Source organism: Podarcis melisellensis (genome assembly GCF_964234715.1).
Source record: "Podarcis melisellensis genome assembly, chromosome: 10".
Lineage (NCBI taxonomy): Eukaryota > Metazoa > Chordata > Lepidosauria > Squamata > Lacertidae > Podarcis > Podarcis melisellensis.
Genome location: NC_138542.1, coordinates 37,690,406 through 37,708,560, shown reverse-complemented (window position 1 = coordinate 37,708,560; position 18,155 = coordinate 37,690,406). Strand labels below are relative to the sequence as shown.

The following is an 18,155-nucleotide window of genomic DNA, read 5'->3' as shown; positions in this document are numbered from 1 at the left end:
ATAATAATAATAATTTATTTATACCCCACCCATCTGGCTGAGTTTCCCCAGCCTCTCTGGGTGGCTCCCAGTCGAGTGTTAAAAACAATACAGCATTAAATATTTAAAAACTTCCCCAAACATTCCCTAAATGGAAATGGAAGGCACATTTCACTCTTTTAGGGTGTTCAAGAATAAGAACTACTCACCCCCAGAGAAGCCCATCAGTTCTATTTCTGTGTGAATCGGTGATCTGATTAAAACGAAGCAAGATCTGAGCATTGGCTCTTGAAGACGCACAAGAGGCAGCCCCCCCCCCAGTTGTAGGGGAAGGGGGCATTACCACCAAGCTATGCTTTGGATGAAGAAGATCACTTGTTCATTTCTCAGTGTCTCCAGTTGGAAGCTTCAAGGGGTAGGTGATGAGAAAGCCACTGCTAAACTAGATCAGGGTGGGGAACTTTTTCAGACTCAGGGTCTCATCCCCTTCTGTGGAACCATCTGAGGACCAGGGCTGGGCAGAGGCCAAAGTGGGCAGGCCAATGAGTGCAAAATTTACCTTTGTATAGCGGCCTAGTTTTACACATGTTCACATGCTCTGTGACCCATTCAGGCAAGTAAGAAGGATTATCAGAATTAAATGGCACATTCTAGTCAGGCCAAGATGCTCAAGGGGAGTCCCAAAGGCCAGGGGAAAATGTGCACAATTCAACTCCCATAAACAGAATATGTATGCATTCTCCATGAGGTCTGGTGAATGTGCAGTAGCTGGTTGTTATGCACATGAAACCTTCAGCACAAATCATGTAATATAGCAGAATGTGTGTAAGTATGTCACCTATTATGCATGCTATCTCTTCTCTTTGTTAAGTTGTGAAATGATATGCCTAGACTATGTTTCTGACACTACTTGAATGTGTGGAAGCACTCAGTTTGCTACCTCTCTAGGCACCTCACACTTTCCTAGTCAGCTGTTTCACGGGGAAATGCTTCTTACTGCAAAAGTGATAATAATTCATTCTTTTTTAAAAAAACAACACCAAAAACACTGAATCAGTTAAACAAAACTTAGAAACACCCAAATTGCAGGTGCAGGGTTAAAGCTCAAAGCTAGGATTCTGTTCTGGGTTATATGTCTCCGCCCCTCTACACTGGTATGTGGTTTTTTGGAGGGTGGGCAGCTTGCATTTAAGTGCAACCTGTTTGTTGAGCATTCATCCTGATTTGTTTGCTCCACATTTGTAGGGAGGATATACACCATCCAGTGTTGATGGAACATCTATTTTGATTTGCTTAAAGTGTCACATCAATCAATCATTATCCCACCCTTTCCAAAGCATTACCCCCCCCCCCACTCACATTTCCTTGCTGCAAGATGTCTAGGTTTTTGTTTTGGGGAATTCCTTAAAAAACATAAACAAGGACAAGGACATAAAATCCACTTCCATTACACAACTTAAATGTGTTGTACCTAACCAAATCCCAATTGCAAAATAGTGACTGTTTTGAAGTGGCCTGCATGATAAATAAACAAATAAAAAGGTAAATGACCCCTGGATGGTTAGGTCCAGTCAAAGGCAACTATGGAGTGTGGTGCTCGTCTCGCTTCAGGCTGAGGGAGCTAGTGTTGTCCACAGGGTCATGTGGCCAGCATGACTAAACCACTTCTGGTGCAACAGAACACCGTGATGGAAGCCAGAGCACACGGAAATGCCATTTACCTTCCTGCCGCAGCAGTACCTATTTATCTATTTGCACTGGTATTCTTTTGAACCGCATGATAAATATCACATGTAATTTAGGCTCAAAAATGAGGCTGCGTTGGGCTGCAAATTTCATTGGAGCAGCAGGTGTGTGTGTGTGTAAGTGTGTGTAAAAGTGTAAGTATTTTCCCCAGATTGAAATAACCTCTCACGTCCTATACTACCCTCAAGGGGAAAAATATAGACAATGTCTCATCAGACTGGTTGAAACTGAATGAAGATACAGTATTCTTCTCCACTGACATTATTCCTTCCTTCTGAAAACAAAGTAGCATTTCAGTTAGCTATACCACTTGGCATGGATCCCATCTCAACAGAAACATACTGCTTGCTACATTATTGCCAGACTTATTTCCAACTGTAATGGAACTTGGAGCTGTCTTGGGTGAGTGGGGGGGTTAAGAAATGCTACATCACAATCTGAACCGATGGTATGGCATAAATAAACCAACCTTCTCCAACCTGATGTCCTCCAGATATTTGGAATTATGATCCCCATCAGCCCCAGACAACACAGACAGCGGTCAGGGACTATGGGAGTTGTAGTCCCAAACATATGATTGGCATCAGCTTAGAGCTTCTATCCTCCAACCCAAAGTTCATGTCTTCCATGATACGGACATGTTCTGCTACTGTATATACTAATTTTAAGGACTTCACTTTACCACAAATGCAAGTTTCATCAGTCAGCGCTGTTGCATTCCCAATTTGTGCTTTTTTGCTAAGGCTGTGTGCACCCTAAATTGTTTGTGGCACAAAAATGTTGAGGTTGGTTGTTGGTTTTTTTCAATCTGGGATGATTCATACTCATCCTAAACATGTAGCTTTCAATCTAGATTGATTCTAGAAGCTGCCATCCACAAGTGTGGGTGTGGTTACTTGATAAGTGTTTGAAAACTATCCACTTGGTTAGGTTACGCATGCCTTTTCCTCCCTCCTCTAGATGAATAAAGAAGGAAGTGGTGATTGTGATCCTGGTATACACCCACCCGCAGCATCGTTGGGCAGGTGTGTCTTCTCCCCCCTCCCTCAACACACACATTTGCTGGGACTGCTTGTATCTGTTTTCAAATGGACACATTGTGGGGTAATGCAGAATTGCAATGGGCTTTTATATTTTTGGAATAAAACCAGTTTCTCCAGAAGCACTTTTCACCAGCAGAAAATATGCAACACATCTAGACTGTGTGTTAGCTATATAGGAAAAAGCAGCTGCCACCTCTCCTTTGATTCTAGAATGAAATGTTTTGTGTATGCAGTCTAAGTCACAAGTGTGCAGTTTTCATGATGCGGTGAATTGATGACATGATACCTCTTTGTTGCTTAATGCATGCTGCCATGAACCACTAACAGAAGCAGGCTACTCTCAACCCATCCTATGTAGTCATTTACTTCTCTCTTGAACTCTCAAGCTGCATTATTTCTTATTGCAGAGTCTCATCTTTTGTCCATACATTGGCACAGAAGCCATATTCCCCTGGCAATATGGGCAACTATTTTCTAATTTTTATTTTTGTCTTGGAAGGATAATTAAGGACCTGAATCACCCATGTACTGCACAGGGAAATTCCAAGAACTCTGATCAATATTTCTCTCCATTTCATTGTGCTTAAAGCTTTGCGCTGCCAATCGCATGGCACCTAGACCACATAAGGAGCATCACATGCTTTTCTGTTGCTAGGGGTAACTGAGAAGAGAGTGAGAACTGGCTACCGCCTGTCACATGACATCCTGCAAAATGTAATGCTTTCGGGCAGCTTGTCCTTAGATTGTTTAAGCCTAGTTATGATCACATGATTACATCACTCAAGTAATATATGACTGCCAGTTAGAAATAAAGTGATTTACTCCATGTTACTGGAACCAAACTGACTAACGTTGTTGCAAATGTAACCATGCCTGAATGCCCATCTCTATTAAACAGAATTGCCAAAGTCAAGGAATTGTCTCCATACTATTTATTCCTAATAGATTCAACACCTGCTTTATTTTGTAGATTTTTTTAGAAGCAGGATTTTTTTCAAATAAATAAATAAATAAATAAATAAATAAGAAAGATCCACCAGCTTGAATACAAAGCCAGGACATATTAGGATTTAGGCAAGCTAGCAAGTCATTATCACTTTCTTCTCAGCCACCTTCTTCAGAGAACAAGTGGAAATGACACTGTTAACCTTATTCTAGCTTCTGATAAATTTGAGTCCCCATTTCTGTCATTCAGTTTGTGTCTCTGCATGTGCATGACAGAGTTTGCTTAAAAGAGGCTTAGGGGCTAATATAGCAGGGCCATTGCAGGTCAAGCTTCACAGGCATTGGCAGAAATACAGAATACCTCTGGCCTCAAATGAACTTGGGAAGCTCCTATTGAAGTAATGGGATCAGGGGGGAAATGAATTTAATGAGACTTTAAGAACACAGGAATTGCCATGCTACAGAAGTCCTTGGTGGTTCTTATCTAGTCTCCCCCAACCCAGTTCCCTGCAGATAGTTTTGGGCTATGATTCCCATCAGTCTCCACAAGCATGGCTAATGGTCAGGTTTCATGGTCCAAGAACATCTTGGGGACATTAGGTGGTGGTGGTGGTGGTTGTTATAAGTTGTATACTGCCTATCCCTTCTACACATCCCTGCAGCTATTCATACACCTCCCTCCCCATATGTTGAAGGCTGAACTTAAAGTGGACTCTGCACATGATTTAGACCCTGGAAGATCAGGATTCTAAATTGCAGAGGGAACTTGAATACAACAGTTCAGAAGCCCAGTCCACAATATATGGAGTGTGGTGGAAATGATATTAGTTATGTGCAGGGGGATGAAGACAACAGGCCACCCCTACCTCCTCTGTTGCGTGGTGGCAATTGTGTGTGTGTGTGTGTGAGAGAGAGAGAGAGAGAGAGAGAGAGAGAGAGAGAGAGAGAGAGAAAGAGAGAGAGAGAGAGGGTGAGAGAGAAGACAGAGAGAGACAGAGATGAGGACACAAATGAGCAATACAAGTGCATATAGAAGATCCTAGGTTTGATCCTTGGTGTCTTCAGGTAGGGTTGGGAAAGATTGTCTGCTTGAAACCCTGGAAAGCCACTGCTGGCCAGTGTGGAGTACTGAGCTAGGTGGGCTAACTGCACCTAGGCAGTTTCCCGTGTTTCTGTAGTTCCCAAGTTTGGAAACTACTCAGATATGTGGATTAATTGCTAAAGGAACCGGCGGTAGACCTTATACCCCCTCTTATGTGAATAAATTAAAGGGGCAGCTCTGTTATAAGAATGGCCTAGAGTGTCTAAGTGTGACACTGCTAGCCCATCTGCACTTCTAAAAATTTCACCTTGCCAGGCTTATGAACATCCATTAAAAAGAGTTGATGAAGATAGACGTAATTATGGTTCATGCTCTCAGAAGCCTGAGCTAATGAGATCATGGGGAAATGTGGCCAAGGTCCAGTTGGCAATGCTGCCAGTGCCAAGGGCAGGGCTGTAGATCAAAAGAAACAGGCTCGGTTTCTAGTCTCAGCATCAAAGGATCATGAAATGTGAGCATACTGGCAGTTTCTGCTTAGATGTATCATTTATTTTAGTTAGGCTCCTGATGCCTGCTGAAATATACAAATTGATAGATGCACAATTTCAGAGCAGACTATGGATTTCAGCAACTAGAAATGAGTTTTTATATGAAGACAATTGGCTATAATACATGCAGAAGATCTTCAGGTAGCACTGGGAATGAACCCTGCCTGAAGCCCTGGAGAGCTGCTGCCAGTAAGTATAGACCAGGGTTTCCCAAACTTGGGTCTCCAACTATTTTTGGACTACAGTTCCCATTATCCCTGACCAGTGGTCCTGTGAGCTCAGGATGGTGGGAGTTGTAGTCCAAAAACAGCTGAAGACCTAAGTTTGGGAAACCCTGGTGTAGACAATACTGAGTTAGATGAACCAACGATCTCAGTATAAGATTGCTCACTATGTTCCTAATGGAATTTATTGGTTTAGTTTTACATTTTAAAAAAATCACGGTTGTTGTGATGAGCCATTTTGACACTGAACAGGCACACCAGGGAAAGCACAATCCTAACAGAAGGACAGGTTCTCCAACTACAAATTCTCTTTTCAAGGCTGAGAAGGAGCCTCTATGGCAGGCATAGGCAAACTCCGGCCCTCCAGATGTTTGGGACTACAATTCCCATCATCCCTGACCACTGATCCCGTTAGCTAGGGATGATGGGAATTGTAGCCCCAAACATCTGGAGGGCCAGAGTTTGCCTATGCCTGCACTATGGCTACATTTGCCTACATAACACCACTATCACAGCAGGCACTAGCTCCATTGCAGATTCTAGGCACATTCAGCTGAACATGGTGAGACTCTTCCAACTTTTGCACCCAATGCAGGAAGGACAGAAGTGGAGCTAAAACTATGCATTAATTCTGGGATGGAGGCATGGCACTTCCATGTGCTTCTTTGCCCACCCCACCCCCCACATGTTCCCCTGAATGCACAGACAAGGCTTTACGATGTATTTTTATTTATTTTTTGCATTTATATCCCACCTTTCCCCCCCAAGGAGTTCAAGGTGGTGGACATGTTTCTCCCTCTCCTCAGTTAATCCCCACAACAACTCCATGAGGTAGGTTAAGTTGGGGAGCAGTGGCTGGCCCCGGAGTCATCCCATGAACTTTATAGTTGGGTGGGGATTTGAACCCTGGTCTCTCAGGTCCTAGTCCAGCACTCTAACCACTGCACCACAAGGGCTTTCATTATTACAGTCATCAGATGAGGGGCATAAATATATATATGTACCAGCCTATGGTCAAGTAGCAAAGATGTGACAGTGACAAATAAGATTAAATTCTAATAGAAAATAATAAAATAAGAATTTATCAGGACATACCTGTAACTACAGAAAGCATGCTAACTGTGTATCATAGACTAGACATCAGAGCTATTAATAAGTAAGAAGACTGCACATTTTAAAGATGGATAATGCTGGCCTATTGACAAGCAAGCATAAATGGAAAAAAAGTATTTTAGCATAGTAGTAAAGCAAGTGAAAGTACTAATATAAAGGAATAGTTATGGAGCACTGCCTCTGTCTTCAGGGACTGTTCCTGAATCAAAGTTCAAAGCATCCACAGCAATTGGGAACACACCAGAGCATCATTATGACAAAGACACTGAGAGTTCTAAGCATGCCATTTCCCCCTTCTCAGTTAGCAGTAGCAAGCCAAAGAAAGAAAGACTGCCCATTAACTGAAGCACCTGCTTTGTCTAGCTGCTTCATAATCCTTGATTAATAATGCAAGAACAGAAAGGCAATGAATGGGTCCAACCCAAAGATGCTTATGTACATCCTCTCCTATCACTGCACACTTGAATCAGCTCTCACCATGCCGATGATCTGTTTGGGGAGTGGGGGAAGAAAGGGATGCACTCATATTCCATCCACTGATCAATGGTACTAGTGTCAAATGTACTAGTGCCAGTGTCAAATTCTTCTATGCAGTGAAGAAGATTGTATTGCTTCCTGCTGTCCCCTACTTCAGGCAGCTGATTTTGAATGCTGTGCAAGGGCAGCAAATTATTAGTTATTTACAGTGCAATCCTATGCATGTCTACTCAGAGATGAACCCCAGATAAGTGTGTAAGGGGATCCAGCTTTCATTTATTATGAAGATAATAAGAATCTATATTGTAGTTCTAAGGTCAATGTGATCACAGCACATCTGAATTAGTGGTATTCCTGTGCAGTGTCTGGATACAATGTTGTGATTAGTGGAGAAGTTGTGGTCTCTGCATGCAAAATTTGTGTTCTGTATCCCTAAGATTACACTGGCTGTGCACTGGATTTTACTACTTTGTACAAGAGGGCAAGGGTGGCTGTCATAGGGGGACCTACATACAGGGCTACCTGGTGAGTAATAAAGCAATACATTTCCCCTTCCTCCAACAATTTCGCTTAATCCTTTCTTTGTGTGCCGCCTTGATTACAGCTTTGCGCATTTGTAAAAATTTACCTGGCAAGCCAACCTTCCATTATAAGAAAAAAGAAATCCCACTGTGCACTAGATGCCTAAGCTCAAGGCAGAACTTAATTAAAGTTCAAACGAGCATGTAAGGTGTTTAAAATGTGTGGCATATTTTTTTTAAAAAAAAAATGCATAAAGAAAATGTTGCTCATTCATCCCCTTGCATAATTTCTCTTCAGTCAAATGATGTCCCTCCACTTCTAGGTAGTTTCCCCCCAATATGCTCCAAGTAGATTAGCACCGGCACACATAATTACATTTAATTTTTGCACTTATTGTGCAGTTTTCTTTGCATGTGACAATTATGCTTGCTGATTAGGAAATTAATTCATGATTAACTTGCATGTTGTTTCAAATAGTGTTTGCAGCTGCTAAAGAATCTGGCAGGAGGTACATAAAACAAGCTCCTTTATTTTTATTTTTTTAAAAAAAGTGCCTATGCTAAACTCCTCACATTTTGTGTCACTTCAGCTATGTCTTTTTGCTGCTTGCTGAGTTAATTCATGATACAGTAGTTGCCCACTCAACCTGTGCCTTCCATCTGGGTTACTAGGTTACTTTCTCTGCCTGCTGCTACCCCATCTCTGCTGCCTAGTTCCTACACTGATACAGTGGTACCTCGGGTTACATATGCTTCAGGTTACAGACGCTTCATGTTACAGAATCTGCTAACCCAGAAATAGTACCTCGCGTTAAGAACTTTGCTTCAGGATGAGAACAGAAATCATGCAGTGGCGACGCAGTGGCAGCAGGAGGCCCCATTAGCTAAAGTGGTGCTTCAGGTTAAGAACAGTTTCAGGTTAAGAACGGACCTCCAGAACAATTAACTTCTTAACCTGAGGTAGCACTGTACAACTTTCCTTTAACAACTTTAACAAAGAGTGCTATTTTAAAACTGGCAACATGGGGACCAGACCCACATATACTTAAAAGAGTTTAGACATAGAGAACACCCATTTAAATCAAGTCCACTGGTTTCAGTTGGTTTCTACATGGAGTATGATTTAGTCGGCTATCACTCGTAGTCTTACAGATGATGGGATTTCTACAATCAAGCTACCCATGTGTTAATCTGTTTTGTGGCAGATTATCTCCTGGTGATAGATGGCACCTGTGGAATCTAAAGGAGGCCGAGATTTGCTGGGAGTCTCTTGTGTGAGACAGTGTGAGAGCCAGTGTGGTGTAGTGGTTAAGAGCGGTAGTCTCGTAATCTGGGGAACCGGGTTCACGTCTCCGCTCCTCCACCTGCAGCTGCTGGGTGACCAGTTCATGGGTATAGCCAGGGAACAGAGAGGGGCTGCTGCTCTCCCAAATCAAGTGGATCAATACAAAATACTTAACTAACTGAGGTTCTGTCCCCCTAACACAAAGCCTGCCCCCCACATAAATCCTAGCTACATCCGTGCTCCAGTCTGAGGATGAGCTATGGCATCTTCTCTCTCCTGAAGTTGGCTCCCTGCAGCTGATTTTCCTGAGTGTGCAATGGAAGGCTGCTGCTGCACAGGTTCCTTTGATTCTTTCTCATGCCTTGTTCTCTCCTTGGATCAGTGTATCTTCACATGGCTTTGGACGTCAGCTTTCCTCTACTCTTTATTCTGTAATTCTCTTTGCTGTATCCAAACTTGCTCACCCATATCCCACTTAGTTTGGGTAGGTGCCTTAATTTGTGTTCTGCTATAAATTCAACTTATCTGTTGTGTCCTTGTTGGCTGTTGAAAGTTGACTCACGTGGGCACCAAAGTGTTGACCCATCAGTCCCTGTGCTTGACTACAAACTTTGCGAAGGTGCATCCAGGATGGCTAGATATAGATCAGGTGTGTCCATGATATGCTGGTTCATGAGATGACTTAGATATGAACCACTCCTTGCTCTCCTGGCTTTCTTCAAAATTTTCTTAGCCATATATTGTTGCACATATGTGAAGATGTTTCTGTGTCAGAGTGTGCTGCATGTTCATTACAGTTTTCTAATTCATATAACAACAATTGTGTAGTAGATCAAGCTGGAGGAGCGAATCAGAATGAAAAACGTACTCATCCATGAAACTCACTGGACAGTCTAAATACTGTAAGACTATAAAGCCTTGTTGGATCAGATCAAAGGCATGTCTAGTTCAGAATCTTGTTTTCACAGTGGCCAACCAGATGCACATGGGAAGCCTGCAAGTAGGACTTGAGTGCAATAGCGCTCTCCCTACTTGTGATTCCCAACTGGTATATAAAGACATACTGTACTGCCTTCAATATAAAGACATACTGTACTGCCTTCCATTTTAGAACCATCCAACTTCGTGGTTCTGGGAAAACATTCTACAATTTAACCATGTGGTGTGTGAAGAAGTATTTCCTTTCATCTTTCGACATTCAGGATGGCCTTGAGTTCTAATAGTATGAGAACTATGGTTATCCCCACAACTATTATTTGAGGAAAACAATGTAAGCCCCTTGCTTTGCCAGGACGCCCCGTCTAACTTAGAGAAAATCTGATGAAGCTTCTAAATTGGCCAAGTCATGTATATAAATACCAGGAAACTGGTTTCATCTCTTGCCTGATCAATAGCACAGTATCCTCTACCTGTTGCACTTCAGTTCTGAGTTTGAGTTATAGCTTGTAGAAATAACCTGGACAGAAAATACCCATCCCATATTCGGATCAGGATATGATTGTCTTCCAAATCCCAAACCTGGCCCCAACACTACTAAACAAATCTGCACTGATTTTAAAATATTGATTCACACACACTGAGAGGTGTAATAGCAGGGTTATTCAATGGATGATAAGTCCATATAGCAACCAGTGGTCAAATCCACAGTGTTTTCCATCTGTAAGATTTTCTGAAATATATTCACACATTTGCCTATGACTAATTGATTTACTTGTGCTGGTGAAAAAGGGCCGGTAAATTATTTCAAATAATTTTCAATTAGGAAGCCTTGTGAAATCTAAACAATATTTTTGACCATCAGTTTGTTTTGCTACAACAAACCCTCTTCCTTTCATTAAGCCTGCCCTTTAAAACCAAGTGTACACTTATGAAGCAGATAAGGTTTTATGATGGCAATTTACCATATCCACATAGAGGGTTGCATTTGGTAGATAAGGTGCCAGAAAATCAACAGATGTTCACACTAATTGAACTGCCTTCCTGCTGGTGCTCTCAGTCGAATCCCATACTAATTATCTCTTTATACATATTCTAAATAGGATCTATTCTTCTGCATGTTAAATGGCTTCAGAACACAATAGGGATTTGCAGTCTAGTGTTGCCTGGTTTCTCAGTTTTTGCCTTGCTAAGTGATAAGACTGGTTCTGCCAGAAGGGGATGGGAGGCCACTAGCCTCTAGGTAGGGATGGATCCTCCACAAATCAGCCTCTCCAGACCAATGTCTTATTGATATCATTCCTATATGCTGTATACTTCCCTGACATATTTGCATGGAAGTGTGGATTACAGTGGTACCTCGGGTTAAGTACTTAATTTGTTCCGGAGGTCCATTCTTAACCTGAAACTGTTCTTAATCTGAAGCACCACTTTAGCTAATGGGGCCTCCAGCTGCTGCTGTGCCGCTGGAGCACAATTTCTGTTATCATCCTGAATCAAATTTCTTGACCCAAGGTACTATTTCTGGGTTAGCGGAGTCTGTAACCTGAAGTGTATGTAACCCGAGGTACCACTGTATATACTACTTGGAATGAAGGACAAGATGGCAACCTCACCATGTCCTAAAGCCAACAGAACTAGTAGTTGACTCATACACACCAACACCTTCCACCACCCTTGAGCAGCAGTTCAGACCGGAGGCTACAGAGCAGGCTGAGCAGCACACACAGTGTGTTCTCCAACAGCTCACCACCACTGCCTCAGTCATCAGCTGCCTCAGTCTCCCCAGTGGAAGAGCTGGTCCTGACCTAGCTCAAGGAAAGTTCTCAAAGGTGATAGCTGCACAAGAGCAAATTCATTCATGCATATGCAGCACTTTTCAGTGACTCCCTACAAATTTGCTACACTTTCTTGCTACTAATTCCACAGCGCCCCTTAATCCCCGCTCTGGTTTGTTGTGTTCATTTCTCCCCCATCAAGAAACAGGCATTCGAGAACTGACCAACGATGACCTGCCATTATCAGATCTATTGTTCCTGAATATTAAGGGATGAAACACATTCCGGTACACACACTCCACTTGGGAGAATCGGGAAACGAAGAAGCGCCAGCAATGGGCCGATATGCGTAAAAGGCCCTTCCGAGGAAACCCTGAATGTCAACCTTCCGTTTATCTTCCTCGGTTCCTATCCCCTTTGCGCACAGGGCTGCCTTCACACACACACGTCTCTCCAGTCTCTCTCTCGTCCAAAGCCCGAGAGCCGGCCTGGGCGCGCATGCGCACTGCGAGGGAGCCGCGGCCGCCGCATCTCCTCCACGAGCACATGGCCCGCTTGGAGAGGCGGAATGTGCCGCAACGTCCCGCTGGAAGAACTACCTACGAGGGTGGGGTGCGGCTGAGGGAACCGGCGGCCGGGAAGTCGCGGCGCTTTGTTCTCGAACAAAAGCCTCCGGGCTGGGTTGCGCGCTACCGGGGGGTGGGGGGCACCTCCGAGCGGCGGCGGAGAGCCTCCCTCCGGCGGGAGAGAAGGCGCGCGCTCCGCACAGGCTGAGGGAAGAGCGGGAGGGGGAGGAGATGCCCGCCGCGCTCTGGCGTGCTGCTGCTGCTGCTGCTGCTGCAGACTGCGCTGCGCCAAGGGAGGGGCGGCTCTTCTCGCCCTGCCTTTCCCGCGCCCGCCCCCTCCCCCCTCCGAGTCTTTAAACGCCCCTGCATAGGAAGAGCCGCGCACATGTCCGTTCTCCCTCGCGCAGAAATATATATTTAAATAGCTCTATACACACAAGCGCGCGCGCGCGCGTCCGACCGCCTGCCGGCTCAGCCAGTCGCTGAATCCACTCGCCGACCTCCGCCACATTGCAGGGGCTGCCGCTTGTCGAGTCGCCGGAGCAGGCGGGGCACCCCGGGCGCGGAAGGAGGTAAGGCGAGGCGGGGGTGCAGCTAGGGGAGCCCCCGGCCCTGGGTGAGAGGGGCAAAGGGGGGGGCAGAAATGGCTGGGCTGGAGAGCCTCGTGGTCGCCGAGGACAAGGCTGAGCCGCGCGCGCATAGCGCCACAGACAGGTTTCTTTGATGGGAAGGAGGAGGGATCTTTGCCATCCGTGGACTCTGGATCGAGCGAGTGGGGAATAATAATCTTCACCCCCCCCCAAGGAAATCTCGTTGGATTCTGAAGAATGGGCATGGTGTATATTGAGCTGGAGAGATTCGTGGTTTGACTCGGTCGATGGCAGTGGGTAGTGGCCGGTGCCACGCGCCATCATATGCAGAAGAAGCCCCCGTGTGTCTGTCTGCAAGGCCGGGCTAAGTAAGGCAACAGGGATGGCGGGATGAATCCCTGACCAGGCAATAGTCTGGATCCATGGTGGGCACTGCCTGTCGCCCTCGCTTCTTCCAGCACCGTCTCGTACAAGGGAGTCTAGGCATGAGATTGCCCCCCCCCCCTTGTCTCGATCCCTAGTGGCATAGAAAGGCGCAATGATGGACGCTATGGGGAAGTAGACGCGCAGGCTACGTAGCTGGACCCTGGGACCATCACCAGCAGACAGAAAGATGAGCAGCGCATCCTGGGCTCCGGGTACCAGGCATGAACTGAGCATCCTTCTTGGGCGAGGCGTGGCGAGGCAGCGGGCTGGCTGGAGGCTGGCCAGAGGGAAAGAGGAAAAGAAGAGCCATGTAGGTTAGTAGGATTTTGAGGTAGCGCTGCTGTGTTGTGCCCCCCCCCCCGCCCTCAATATATCCATCTGCCCGATGCAAATCGATTTCGTTCCTATCTGGCGATCCTGCTGTAAGAAAGTAGCATCTCCATATCCTCTCACCCTCTTGGCAGTCTTGCCAAGCGTGGCCCGAAAATCCTCGTGCTCCTTTATTTTCCTTTTGTGGGAGGAGGGGAAGGTGTGTGTTTGGTTCGCCCGTAGAAGGAATCCGGCATTTTACGCAATGACGCGTGGCGGGCATTTTACTTCCTTTCATTGCCATCGGGTGGGAAAGCGGGCCATTTCAGGCCCCCCCCCCCAATCGGGCTGAACTTAATGCCTGATGAACTTGCGCCCCACCCCACCCCCAATCCACACCGCCTGTGGATCTGTGATGGTTAAGGAGAGGTGCACCCCCGCGCTTCGCTCGCTCGGAGGAACGGACTCGCACGCAGAGCTATTTGGGTGTCTCCGGGGCTTATGACGAGGAAACGGGTGTGAATTGGGCAGGCGATCCTTGTCGATCCGAGAGGATGAGGCACGCCTCTCCAAGGACGCCTGCATCGCTTCCCAGAGCTTTCATTTAATAGCAGGTGGAAAGTGGGAGAGAGAGGATAACTAGGCACAAAGGGACGGGGTTTGCTTTGTCTTTTTCTGGAATCGGGAAGAGGAAGAGGAATAAAGACCAACCCTTTCCGAGGTGTCTGAAGGGGAAGAGCTCCAGTGGCTGATGCTCTGCTCTCCATGACATGTAACCGGTGACAATTCGCTACAAGGACACGCTCTGCTTTCCTAGTGCATCCCTAATCCCAGCCTGCTTGGAGTAATAGTGGGCGGGCGCAAGCCTGGCACGGGGTGACGTCACCATGTTTGGGTGGGTATGTTAATGAGGAGCCCTGCTCGCTGTCTACAGAGCTTGCTTTTTCCTTTTTGGCGGTATTGTGAACCTCACCCCTTTTATAGTTCCCAAATAAAGGGGATATTTTTTTCTTTCTTTCTGCAATTACCATGTTGCTATAGACCCCGTTTCTTTACAGTGATGCCTGTTGTCTACATAGGGGTATTCCAAAACAGGCTTGTGTTGCTATTGTTTGGCATGACTTGTAAGCCTTCAGAACGACCCAGTATGTATTTGCTACGAGCTGTGCCTGTCTAGGAATTTTATATATATAATTTTTATATATTTATTACTGAAGGAAATTTACAATACAAATCCAAACACATATGCATTATCTTATCTTAGAATGCAATTATATAAATCAATTTAATATATAATCACACAATATATATTATTTCTCGCTTTCTCTTTCTCTCTCTCTCTGTGCATACATATTTGCCACCAATAAGATGAGAAAGACTTGACTTGAATCCTTACTGTGCAGTCCTGTGAATGTTAGAAGTTCCATTGTGCTCAATGAACCTTACTTCCTAGTGAATACATTTACCTGTAAGTCTCAATAAGGTCAGCTGGGCTTACTGTTGAGTAGAGGTGTGCAGGACTGTGTTGTTAGTTGTTTCTCCATTCACACAAGGAAGGGGGCAATTTCTGCTCAGCAGCTGCACGATATCATACACCATTCCGAAGGGCTCCCCAGTCTGCAGGAGCAGATTTTCAGGGAACACAGGTTGCTCCAGGGGGGATGTGGGCAATAAGAAAGCCATATCCTGTGGTGGTGAACTGTGTACCATTCACAGAAGGGAGGCTACAATTGAAGCTGTTATAAACAGACCCACCTCTCACTGATAAGTTGTAAAATGGTTCAGTTTATTAAAGAGTTTTGATTTTCCTGGGCAACATTAATGTCTTGTTTTTAAGTTATTGCATTCAGTGGCAGTCAGTGAGGGACAAATGAGCCATTTTAGATAGTATTTAGCATTGACAAATACTTATCATAGTGGGTATATTTAGATGGGGTTATAAAATGTATATGTTGAAGAAAATTGACTTGAAAATAAGAAGGTACTTGCTATGTCCATCTGAAGACACGACAGTTAAATTTTGCCTCTCTTGTGATGTGTTTAAAGTAGAAAATTGATGACATAAGTCTAAGATATTTCATCAGATCTTATGCTATGCTGTGACAATGCACTAAGGTTTGTTGGGGATTTCCCTTACTGTGTAATGGAAGGAAATTGAAAGAGAAAGATTTTACTTCCTATGAAAAAGCAGATTATTCTGCAAACATAGCATGAAATTGCATCAGCAGTTTGCTTTCATCAGCTTATATACTTGCTTTTGCAGATCTGTTCACTAGAATTATAGCATCAATATTCTTGGTATCAGCAAGAATATATGGTTACTAATTGTTAAGCGTGATCCTGCCAAAATCTGTCACTTTGCTCTTCCCTTGTAATTACAGGTAATTCAGATAATAGTTGTTAGGCACTATTATTATCTGGAATACCGGGAAGCGTTGTGTTGGTTTTTTTTTTTAAATACACACCCACATTCCTTTGAGCCTGAACAGTTGCAAATTCAGGAAGCAATTTCAACTGATTTTAACCTAGGAGACAAAACTGCAAGCTACTGTATGCATGAACTAGTGAGCAACTGATGCAACATCACATCTCCTCTCCACCCCAAAGTTACCATATTTTTCGTTCTATAAAGCGCACCAGACCACAAGATGCACCTAGTTTTTGGAGGAGGAAAACAAGAAAAAAAATATTCTGGATCTCAGAAGCCAGAACAGCAAGAGGGATCGCTGCGCAGTGAGAGCAGCAATCCATCTTGCTGTTCTGGCTTCTGGCATAGCTGCGCAGCCTGCATTCGCTCCATAAGACACACACATTTCCACTTACTTTTTAGGAGGGGAAAAGTGAGTCTTATAGAGCAAAAAATACGGTATCTGTCTTCTTTTCTTATACAGAATCTAAACTGTTCATTTCAGATTTCTTTTCCCCCAAACTTTTAAAAGTTAGAAACATACCAAGAAAGATGAATATGGCCTGGTATAAGTAGTGATTTGAGTTGGACCCTTCTACAATGCTTTTGCAAATGTTAGTTTTATTAAAATACAGTGGCTCAATAATTCCCTCTCCCCCTGCAAAAAGGAAGAGAAGAACAGAAGCTAACAGGATCTAGGGGAGACTTGACCCTTGTGATAGGAGTGTTCTCCATCCTATTGGATCACTGAACCACTGCCTCTCTGGCAGAAGCCAAGTCACCTAAACTGATTCTTTTCTAACTCCATCATCAAATTGATATGATGGAGTATCTCAAATTACTATCATGCGCTTCCAGGCACCTTTCTCAGCAGGCTTTCTGGAACAGGTGCAGGGAACCATTTTCAACCTGATGGCTGTGTTACCTATTGGGCAACCTTCAGGGCATGGGTGAGGCAAACCACGACAGTGGGAGGCTCCAGATGCAGAAAATGGGTGGTGACATCGGTTAAATGTGGGCAGGACCAGAAGCAAAAAGTGGGTGGAGCAACAGATATAACTCTTAACTATGTGTTGTAAGCTACATTCCAGCCATGCAGAAGTCATACATTTCTACACACACCACCACCACCCATCCAAGCAAGAAGCATTATCCTAGTTCAAGGATGCATTCCACCCAGGCCAAAGCTGTTGAGTGTTGACCAGTGCCTTTAAGGGGCATGGCTTGGGAAGAGTTTGGAGGGCATTTGACCTCTGAGCCTGGGAATCCCTTCCTCTTCCCTAGAGTATAGGCATGAATATCAACTTTTTAAAAGAACTAAAAATGGGCACTTTTAATCAGGCAAATAGGTTTTTTTATCCTGTAAAAATACAGCAATGCTGTGGTAATAATTTTATTCTTATTCTCAAATAATGTCAGTTATGGGTTGTTGTTTTTTTTAAGTTTAGGCATTACTTGTCTCCTTTTTCATTGATTGCTTCTTTCTTTTGTTTCATTCTCTAATGATTGGATTCTAATTGTCATGGGAACTGTGTTTTGTCCACATTTTGATTAGGTCTTCTTTGCTTTGTTGGTGTTGTACTTCTCGCCCCAATTTTATAATACCTGAATTCTTTCCCCTGAAACAGCAGGTATAGCAACAGTATGCTTGGGGGAGAGGCACAACATGCTTCTTAATTTAATATATTTTGCAGCAGTGTCTTTATGCTCCAATTTTAGAATTTGGCATTGTGTGCACCACTCACATGAGCTGCTTTGCTGCAGACTTGATATCTTGACTCAGATTTAAAGCTGGCCTCTGACTCTACCCTATGCCTTCCCACCTCTCACATGCAGCAAAAGCGGGCATAGAGTGGCTTGCTTGCACTCTGATTGGCTCTTCCAAGTTCTTCTGTATTGGACTTCGAGTTACCAGTGTATTCCAGGATATGGGGCAAGACCAACTTGTGGAGGGAGGGGAGTTATGTACATATCGGACCACTCCATAATCTGTAGACTAGGAGGAAAGGGGTATTGGTAAATGGTGCAATATATTAGCATCCCTATAGTAGATGAAAACATGCAGACTCCCTCTTTTCCACTTGACCTCCAAGATAACATCTATAAATAATGTACAGTCATACCTTGGTTTTCAAATGCCTTGTGTGTTGAACGTTTTGGCTCCCGAACGCCACAAACCCGGAAGTGACTGTTCCAGTTTGCGAACTATTTTTGGAAGCT

At 44.4% G+C, this 18,155-nt stretch overlaps 1 protein-coding gene across 3 annotated transcripts in view; it reads left to right on the top strand.

Annotated features, from left to right (window-relative positions):
* Positions 1–12,486: 12,486 nt before the first annotated feature.
* SLC6A15 (solute carrier family 6 member 15) overlaps positions 12,487–18,155 on the top strand; it is a 41,537-nt gene continuing 35,868 nt past the window's right edge. The window contains exon 1 of one of the 3 annotated variants that reach the window (XM_081926585.1): positions 12,487–12,775. The gene's annotated coding sequence lies outside the window, so the exon portion shown is untranslated. Of the gene's footprint in view, positions 12,776–13,351; positions 13,534–14,204; positions 14,424–18,155 lie in introns of those variants that run through there. The other 2 variants (XM_081926586.1, XM_081926587.1) reach the window with 2 other exon arrangements.